The sequence below is a fragment of the Dromiciops gliroides genome, chromosome 2, assembly GCF_019393635.1.
Source record: "Dromiciops gliroides isolate mDroGli1 chromosome 2, mDroGli1.pri, whole genome shotgun sequence".
Lineage (NCBI taxonomy): Eukaryota > Metazoa > Chordata > Mammalia > Microbiotheria > Microbiotheriidae > Dromiciops > Dromiciops gliroides.
This window is the reverse complement of record NC_057862.1, coordinates 396,402,684-396,411,310: the sequence shown is the minus strand read 5'-3', so window position 1 is coordinate 396,411,310 and position 8,627 is coordinate 396,402,684.

Below are 8,627 nucleotides of genomic sequence, written 5' to 3'. Positions count from 1 at the left end.
GGCTCAGAATCATTGTTTCCTTTTGATGATTTGATCTTATATAGAGGGCTGCTAATTCAGCTGCCATCCTCAGCTCAAGGGCCATTCGGGCACCTTTTTACCCCATCTCCCCCCACCCCTCTTCTATCTCCACAGGGGGTGTTGGCTGGCTCCTAGATTCTTGGAGCTGGTCCCCTTCCCCCACTCCCTTGGGTATTCCCCATCTGTCTACTATTGAAGGACTCAAGCTTTGCTTGGGGAAGCTGCATCATCAGTATCTTTCCCAATGACTCTCCCTTCTTTACATTTGCATTCATGCACACACTTATCCAGCTTCCCTTCCTTGAAACTGAAACCCTGGTCACTGATCTCAGCTTGCTGAAGCATGTGAGCTGTTGCATGTGACTTTGTTAGGGTTTGGGTGTGTGAGGATGAGCAGGGGGAGACCTGAGTAAAGGGGGGAGAAACTCCCAGGAGTATAGACCTTGATTCAATCTGCCTACAAACAGGCCAAGTATTTCCATCAGCCTGCTCCAAGAATTCAGAGAACCACAGTGGGAAAATAGTGGGGCTGCTGCCTCTCCAGGGTAAAGTTTGTAGAGTTAGGAAAGGAGAAAGGACAATTGTTTCATGGTCTGGGTCGTGTGCAAAGATCTGAATTAAATTGCATTTTGATCTGTCCTTATGCTTTGGTCTGGTAAAAATAACTTGTTTATTTTTAAATTTTGTGGGTTTTTGTTTTCCCTTTTTACTCCCTTTGAAAATCCATGAAACTGCCCCTGACATCTATTTCCTCATCTTTAAAATGACGGAATTGGACTAGAAAAATCTCCGGAGTGCCCCCTAGCTCCAGCACTTTGCCTTCTACTCGAGCCTCGTTGATCTCTCCAGATTGCTCATTCCATCTTTAGCATGGACTGCTTGATATTATTATTGAACTGATTCATAAAAGGAGGTTGGACCAGATTATTGTAATTGTGACTTTCTGGGACTAACATTCTAAGATTCCAAGTGTGTTATTCTTCCCAGGGACACATGAAGGCTCTTTGAGCAGCAGAATCATGTCTTATCTTTGTCTCTCATAGTGCCAAGTACGGAGCTAGTAAATATTATTCTCATTGGGACAGAGGATTCATTGGGTCAGTCTGTTCCTAAGTGTATATGTGAGGATATGTGCACACATCTCATGATTGGAAAAGGACGCTGGTCCTAGACAACGGCTTCCATGGATGGCTCCTACAAAGTGAGGGCCCTAGTAACCTGGAGGCCCGGGACTCCTCAAAACACGGAGGAGCTCCCGGTTTGTTTTGCTCTGTCCCTGTCCATATTTCTCCAGGAGATCTGGAACTGGCTATCAGCCATGCATTCTTTCTATTCCTAATCTTTTAGGATTGAGTAATTCCTCATAAACAAAGAAAGTAAGCTCTTTCAGCCCTCTGACCTCTTTTACTATTTGAACCCTTCTATAGCCTCTGTCTTTACTGCAGGGTCTTCATTGCTTTACAATAACCTAATTCCTCCTTGCTGTTTAATAAGTCCTAATTTCCATTGCAGCTTTTGTCTCTCTCCTATTCCTGTAAACTTCTCTGTCCCTGTTCCCCTCCCCCCCATCCCTTCCAGATTTGTAAGGGTTTTTTTTGGCTTAGGAAAAGCTAATGAATCATAGCATCTTAGAGTTGGGAATGACCTCAAAGGTCATTTAGTTCAACCCCTACTCAAACCAGGAATCCTGTCCACATCCCCATACAGGCTCTGCTTGGGGACAGTTTGTTTTTCAGTCATGTCTGACTCTTTGTGACCCTGTTTGGGGTTTTCTTGGCAAAGATACCAGAGTGATTTACCATTTCCTTCTCCAGCTCATTTTACAGATGAGGAAACTGAGGCAAACAGGATTAAATGACTTGCCCAGGCTTGCACAGCTAGTAAGCATCTGAGGCCTGATTTAAACTCGCGTCTTCCTGACTCCAGGGCCAACACTGTATCCACTGAGCAACCTAGCTGCCTCAATGGGGACAGAATGGTTCAATTAGACATTTTTATTGTCATGAATCTATCAAAACCTTGGATTTAAGGGTCAGACTTTAAAGACCTGGTAGCTGGGAGTCTGGAATACTTCTCTTCCCATCCTGTCTCAGCTGCCCCACTGAAAGCTGACCTTTTCTGTTCCCTTCTGTATAGATTAATTTACTTTGATCTCAAGGTCATATATTTCGAGACAGAAGGAACCTTAGAGGTTACCTAGTTTAATTACTACCTTTTACAGATGAAGAAATCAAAAAGATCTCAGGTATAATTTATCCTTACCAGAGTAGAAAGATCAATTACCTCCCTCATAATCTGTCTTCAGAGTACTCTAGCTCTGAAGAACACTGTCAAGCTGGTAGGTATCAGGCTGTTTGTGAAGAAATAGACTTCTTGAGGATAGCTAGATGGCTCAGTGGCTCAAGGGTCAGTCAAGAAGATGTTAGTTCAAATCTGGCCTCAGATACTTACTAGCTGTGTGACCCCAAACAAGTTACTTGCCATGTTTGTCCCAGTTTCCTCATCTGTAAAATGATCTGTAGAAGGAAATAACAAACCACTCCAATGGTTCTGCCAAGAAAACCCCAAATTGGGTCAAAAGAGTTAAATGTGACTGAAACAACCGAACAACAAGATTTCTTGGACATTTTCAGTGTCATGGAATATCAGATTTGGAAGAACATCAGATGTCATGGTCCCCACTGCCTCTCCTTTGGGTTCAATTCACATCCTACCTGTGTACTTTTGGAAAGAACTGGTGCCCCCAAATCAGGACCAACAGGTACCTTGGCTCTGGGCCCTTCCATCTCATGAGCAAGATGCCTGCTTTAGATCCTTTATGCCTCTTTCACAAGAAGAATCTCTATCCCAGACTAGGACTAAATAACAAAAATGCATGACACTTCTCCATTTTCTACAACCAAGTCACTGTCTTTATCAACTTCCAGATGTAATTCCCCAAAATTGGTATTATTCCTAATTGCTCCTCAGGGAAATCATAGGCAGTTTTCAACAACAACTTGGGGGGGGAGGAGCTAGAGGAAGCTTATTGGACTGAGTGTCCTCCAGCTGGGAGGCTCTCTGTTGGGTGGTACATGCTTCCTTCTTCCCACTATCTCATTCTTCACAAAAAGCCTGATGGCTACCAGCTTGACAGTGTTCTTCAGAGCTAGGGGACTCTGAAGACAGATTATGAGGGAGGTAATTGGGACAGTGGGCAAAAAGAAGCAGGAATAAAGGGGTTAGGGAATAAATCATATACTGGCTATTCTATATCAGGAGAAAAAAGGTCACATATTATCAATGGGGTGTGTGTTTTGGGCTTTCAGAGCAGCCTGTGATTGAGACCTGAATCTTAAGATACCAGATATCCAACTCACAGCTGTCTTGTCCTGGGCAGGGTGCCTCAGAGACACTTAGACTAGTCATCATTTTTTTATCTTAATCTCATCTCCTAGCCAAGACCCCTGGGACTTCGGAGCTTTTCATTCCGAGAAGGCAACTAGGGGATTTCAAAGCTTCAGGCTCCTTTGTCTGATTCATCCACCCCTAACCCCTTATTATATGTAGAGAATTCCAGGAAACGGGAACATCTCTAATTTCTTCAGCAGTGTGCTTTATCTGGGAGAGAGATCTGAGGGGAGGTGTGGATGGGAGCCACTGGGAGGGCCCTCCAGTTAGCTGCCCATTAGGATCATAGGGTTTAGAGGTAGAAGGTACCTGAGATCATCTAATTTTAGAGAGGAGGAAGCTGAATCTCAGAAAGGGAACTTGCTCAAGGTCATAGAGCAGAGAAAAAATAGTAGTAGTTAGATAGCAGAGAAAAGCCCCACCCCCAGGTCTCCTGTTCATAAAATTAGGAGGAGCTGGAAGGATCTTAAAATATAGGATGCATAGCAGCCCTGGAATCAAGAGAACCTGAGTTCAAATCTGGCCTCAGACCCTTACTAGCTGTGTAACTAGCTGGGCAAGTTACTTAACCCCAACTGCCTGCCCCCCCCCCCCCAAGGAATATAGGATGCAGAACTAGAAGGGACCTTGGAAGGCATATAGGGTCTTTCACAACCTGCCTAATGTGGAGATGTTTTGCATGACTGCACATGTATAACTTATATTGAATTGCTTGATTTCTTAGGGTGGGGTGGGGAGGGAGAGAGGAAGAAAATTTGGAACAAAAGTTTTAAAAAATCAATGTGAAAAAAATTTGGTTTTTACATGTAACTTGGGGAAAATTCTAAATAAATAAATCTAAAAAATGTTATTTTTATTCTCTTAAAACCTATTAACAAACACAAATATTCAACTATATAAATAAGGCCAAAATGAAGAAAGCAATTACATATATTGCATATCATATTAAAAAAACATACATTAGAACATATTATATAAAAATACACCATAATATATTGTTGTGTCATATTTGTTATATAGCATATATAATATTACACATAATAGAATATCATATATGAAATATCAATATGAAATATCACATGATATAGGATATATCATATATTATGTATTAGTATATATGTATATAATGTGAGCGGTATGTTGGATCCAGCTCAAACTGGCTCATGAGCCAAAATTTTCAGTATGAGCATTTATATCTCAGAAATCAGTAAATGCTACACATTAAGGCTTAATTTATTGTTTTTCTGACTGTCTAGCCTTAAGAAAATGATTGAGAAAATGTTAATAATGTAGGTTAAACATAATGATGTTATAGGCGTGTATACACATACATAATGCACATGAATACACATGCACATATATACATACATATACACACATACATTTTTCCAGAGCACACCCGTATATGTGCATGACCTGCAGAAGACATTCCATGGAGGGAGTACTGAATTGCTCTGGTTGTTTCTGGCACATTTACCTCAACATTGAGGGAACCATAGGTGCATTGGGATCATGAAGGAATCCCTTCATTGATCCTTTGCCCTTGTGATGGCAACAAGGTGTATCTATGTCAAGGTGATTGGCCTTTGAACCAGGATGAGCTACCTACTCAGCAGACTTTAAAAAGGAAGACAGCTTCTGACTCCTCTCACCTCCTTTTTGTCTCCAGAATATTTGTAGCAAGCAGCCTTCTCCCTGGTTTCCCTTTAAGGGGTTAGGGAGGGACAGGCACCCTTTCCCCCATTCCAGCAGAAAGAGCAAATCACTTGCATGCAAGAGCCAGCACATGTACTGGCTTATGTGAGCTTGAGACTATGTCTCAAAGCCTTTCCTGTTTCTTCTGTTTTGTTTCTGTCATGAGCTTTAGTGACTAAACTTTAATTGTGGGATGGATATTTCCAGCCTTGGCAAATTTGTGGATCTGAGAGGGTGGGTACTCTTGGGTCCTATGTTGATCCAATATGTACATGGGGAGCAGTCCCTGGCAAAGTTACTCTAGCACTTCTAGAAGATGATTCCTGGCAGGGGAATGAGTCTAAGCCCTGGACAGTTTGCTGGAAGACATGGGCCAGCATTGCTGTTTATTCTCTCTTGTATTTTTTTCCCCTTTTGTTCTGATTTTTCTTACAACATGACTAATGTGGAAATATGTATAACATGATTATAATGTATAACCTGTATCAGATTGCTTGCAGGCTTTGGGAGGGGAGGAGAGAAGGAAGGGTGGGAGAAGATTTTGGAACTCAAAAAAATATCTTTACATTTAAGTGGAAAAAATTTTTAAATTTAAATTTAATTCAATTGTTTAAAATAAAAAATAAATAAAATAGAAGACATAGACCTGGAAGGAACTGTGTGAACAATGGAGAGCCTCAAGTTAAGGTGAAATGAGAATTCAAAAGTCCTTAAAAATGCTTCATGTTTTGATATTTTAAGTATCAGCTTCCTGGAAGAGGATAACAGTAATTATGTCACTGCAGTTGTTTAAGGTTTGTTTGTTTTGTGTTTTTTTAAAAAATACTAATTGCACACTTGTGAGTCTTTTTCATCCTGTATTTCTTCTGTCTAGAGAATAAATAGCAGTTCTATACATTATGTATCATGCTGTAAGGCCTAAAATTCTAAAATAGCTAGTCTGTCTAAAATATCTAATGAGTGGTTGCCAATAAATTATAAGCTTTAGCAGGCGTTTGGACTTTTAAGCATTTATTAAGGAGAATAAGAATTTGGTGGAGAGAGAAAGGCCTAGATTCATCTATCTATTAAAGGGAGAGCGCCTTTCTAGCTCCACTCTCCACCAGAGTTCTGACGAAAGAGAGCAAGAGAGCCAGCCTTGCCCCTTCTTCCTCTCACAAGCAACCGTCACTTCTGGATGCCAAAGAAAAGTCACATGGCTTGCCTTCAGGCGCCTTCTCCTTATGGTGGAGCTTTCCTACAGTAGTTCTCCAGCAGGTGGCATCATTCCAATCGTTACAATGCGTTATTATAGATTATAGATTATAGATTATACATTGAGTGTCTTCTTTTGGTGAAACCTTAGACATGAACTAAATCTAAGCTTTAAGTGCTTTTCCCTGGAGTGCTTTGGGTGGAGTGTAAAGAGTAAGTGAATAGGGGGCAGCTATGTGGCACAGTGGATAAAGCACTGGCCCTGGATTCAGGAGTACCAGAGCTCAAATCCGGCCTCAGACACTTGACACTTACTATCTGTGTGACCCTGGGCAAGTCACTTAACCCTCATTGCCCTGCAAAGATAGATAGATGATAGAGAAAGGGAGGGAGAGAGGGAGAGAGGAAGGAAGGAAGGAAGGAAGGAAGGAAGGAAGGAAGGAAGGAAGGAAGGAAGGAAGGAAGGAAGGAAGGAAGGAAGGAAGGAAGGAAGGAAGGAAGAAAGAGAGAAAGAAAGAGAGAAAGAAAGAGAGAAAGAGAGAGAGAAAGAGAGAGAGGAAGAGAGAGAGGAAGAGAGAGAGAAAGAGAGAAAGAAAGAGAGAAAGAAAGAGAGGAAGAAAGAGAGAAAGAAAGAGAGAAAGAAAGAAAGAAAGAAAGAAAGAAAGAAAGAAAGAAAGAAAGAAAGAAAGAAAGAAAGAAAGAAAGAAAGAAAGAAAGAAAGAAAGAAAGAGAATAGAGTGAGTCTTGCCTTCAGGGGCCAGTCCCCCCACCCTCCAGGATTCTATCCCATCCACAAGCATGGATCCAGGAACCCTTAGAGGAATATAGAAATAGTAAGCTCTTCAGATCAATAGATAACAATATCTAGAAATTATATGCCACTTTAATGTTTGTAAAGTGCTTTACAAATACTATCTCATCTGATCCTCATAACAACCCTGGGAGCTAGGTGCCATAATTGTCCTCATATTACAGATGAAGAAACAGAGGCAGACAGAAATTAAGGGACTTGCCCAGGTCACACAGCTAGTAAGTGTCTGAGGCTGGATTTGAAATCAAATCTCTCTAACTCCAGGCCCAGTGCTGTCTCCACTTTGCCACTTAGCAGCATTACATATAATATATATATAAATGTATACAGAATAAATATAAAGAAAATAAATAAAAATAAATACAAAGCATTTACAAAATTAAATACAGAGTGATTAGGATGGGAGGCCACTAACACTTAGGGGGAGCTAGAAAGATTTCATGTGGAAGGTGATACTTAAATTGTGTCTTCAAGGAAGAGAGGTATTTTATGAGGCAGAAGTGAAGAGGGAGTAACAGTCTTGGGGGATAGGCAGTGCAAAGGCATGGAGGTGGTAGATGGAGTATTATGTATGAGAAACAGAGAGAAGGACAGTTTGGCTGAATTGAAGAGTGAGGGTAAAATACAGTGAAGCTGAAAAGATTGATTGGCATTGCTTTGTGAGAGGTTTTAAAAGGTAAACAGAGGAGAAATATTTTATCCTATAGTTGATAGTGAGCTACTTTTTTTTTTCTTTTCTTTTTTTTTTTTTTTTTAGTGAGGCAATTGGGGTTAAGTGACTTGCCCAGGGTCACACAGCTAGTAAGTGTTAAGTGTCTGAGGCCGGATTTGAACTCAGGTACTTCTGACTCCAGGGCCGGTGCTCTATCCACTGCATCATCTAGCTGCCCCCTATAGTGAGCTACTGAGGTTAGTTGAGTAGAGGAACGACATCATCAGCTATGAGCTTAAGGAAAACCAATTTGGCAGGAGTATGGAGGAGGTGGTAGAGTTGGCACCTGATCCAACCATTCTGCAGGGCAATTTGGAACTATGACCAAAAGACTATAAAACTGTATATACCCTTTGACCCAACAATAGCACTACAGGTCTGCATCCCAAAGAGATTTTAAAAAGTTGGGGGTGGGGGAGAGGACCTAAAAGGACCATATGTATAAACATATTTATGTGTATAAACATATTTTTTGTGGTGGCAAAGAATTAGAATTGAAGGGCAGCTCATCAATTGGGGAAAGGTTGAGTAAGTTGTGGTATATGATTGTTATAGAATACTATTGTGCTATAAGAAATGATGAGTAGGATGCTTTCAGAAAAACCTGGAAAGATACAAACCGATGCAAAGTGAAGAGAACAGAACCAGGAAAACATTGTACATAGTAACAGTGATATTGTACAATGATCGACTGTGAATGAGTAGCTATTCTCAGTTTTTCTTAGCTATTCTGTGATCTAAGGCAATACTGAAGGACTCAAGATAGAAAATGTTATCCACCTCCAGAGAAAGAACTGATGGAGT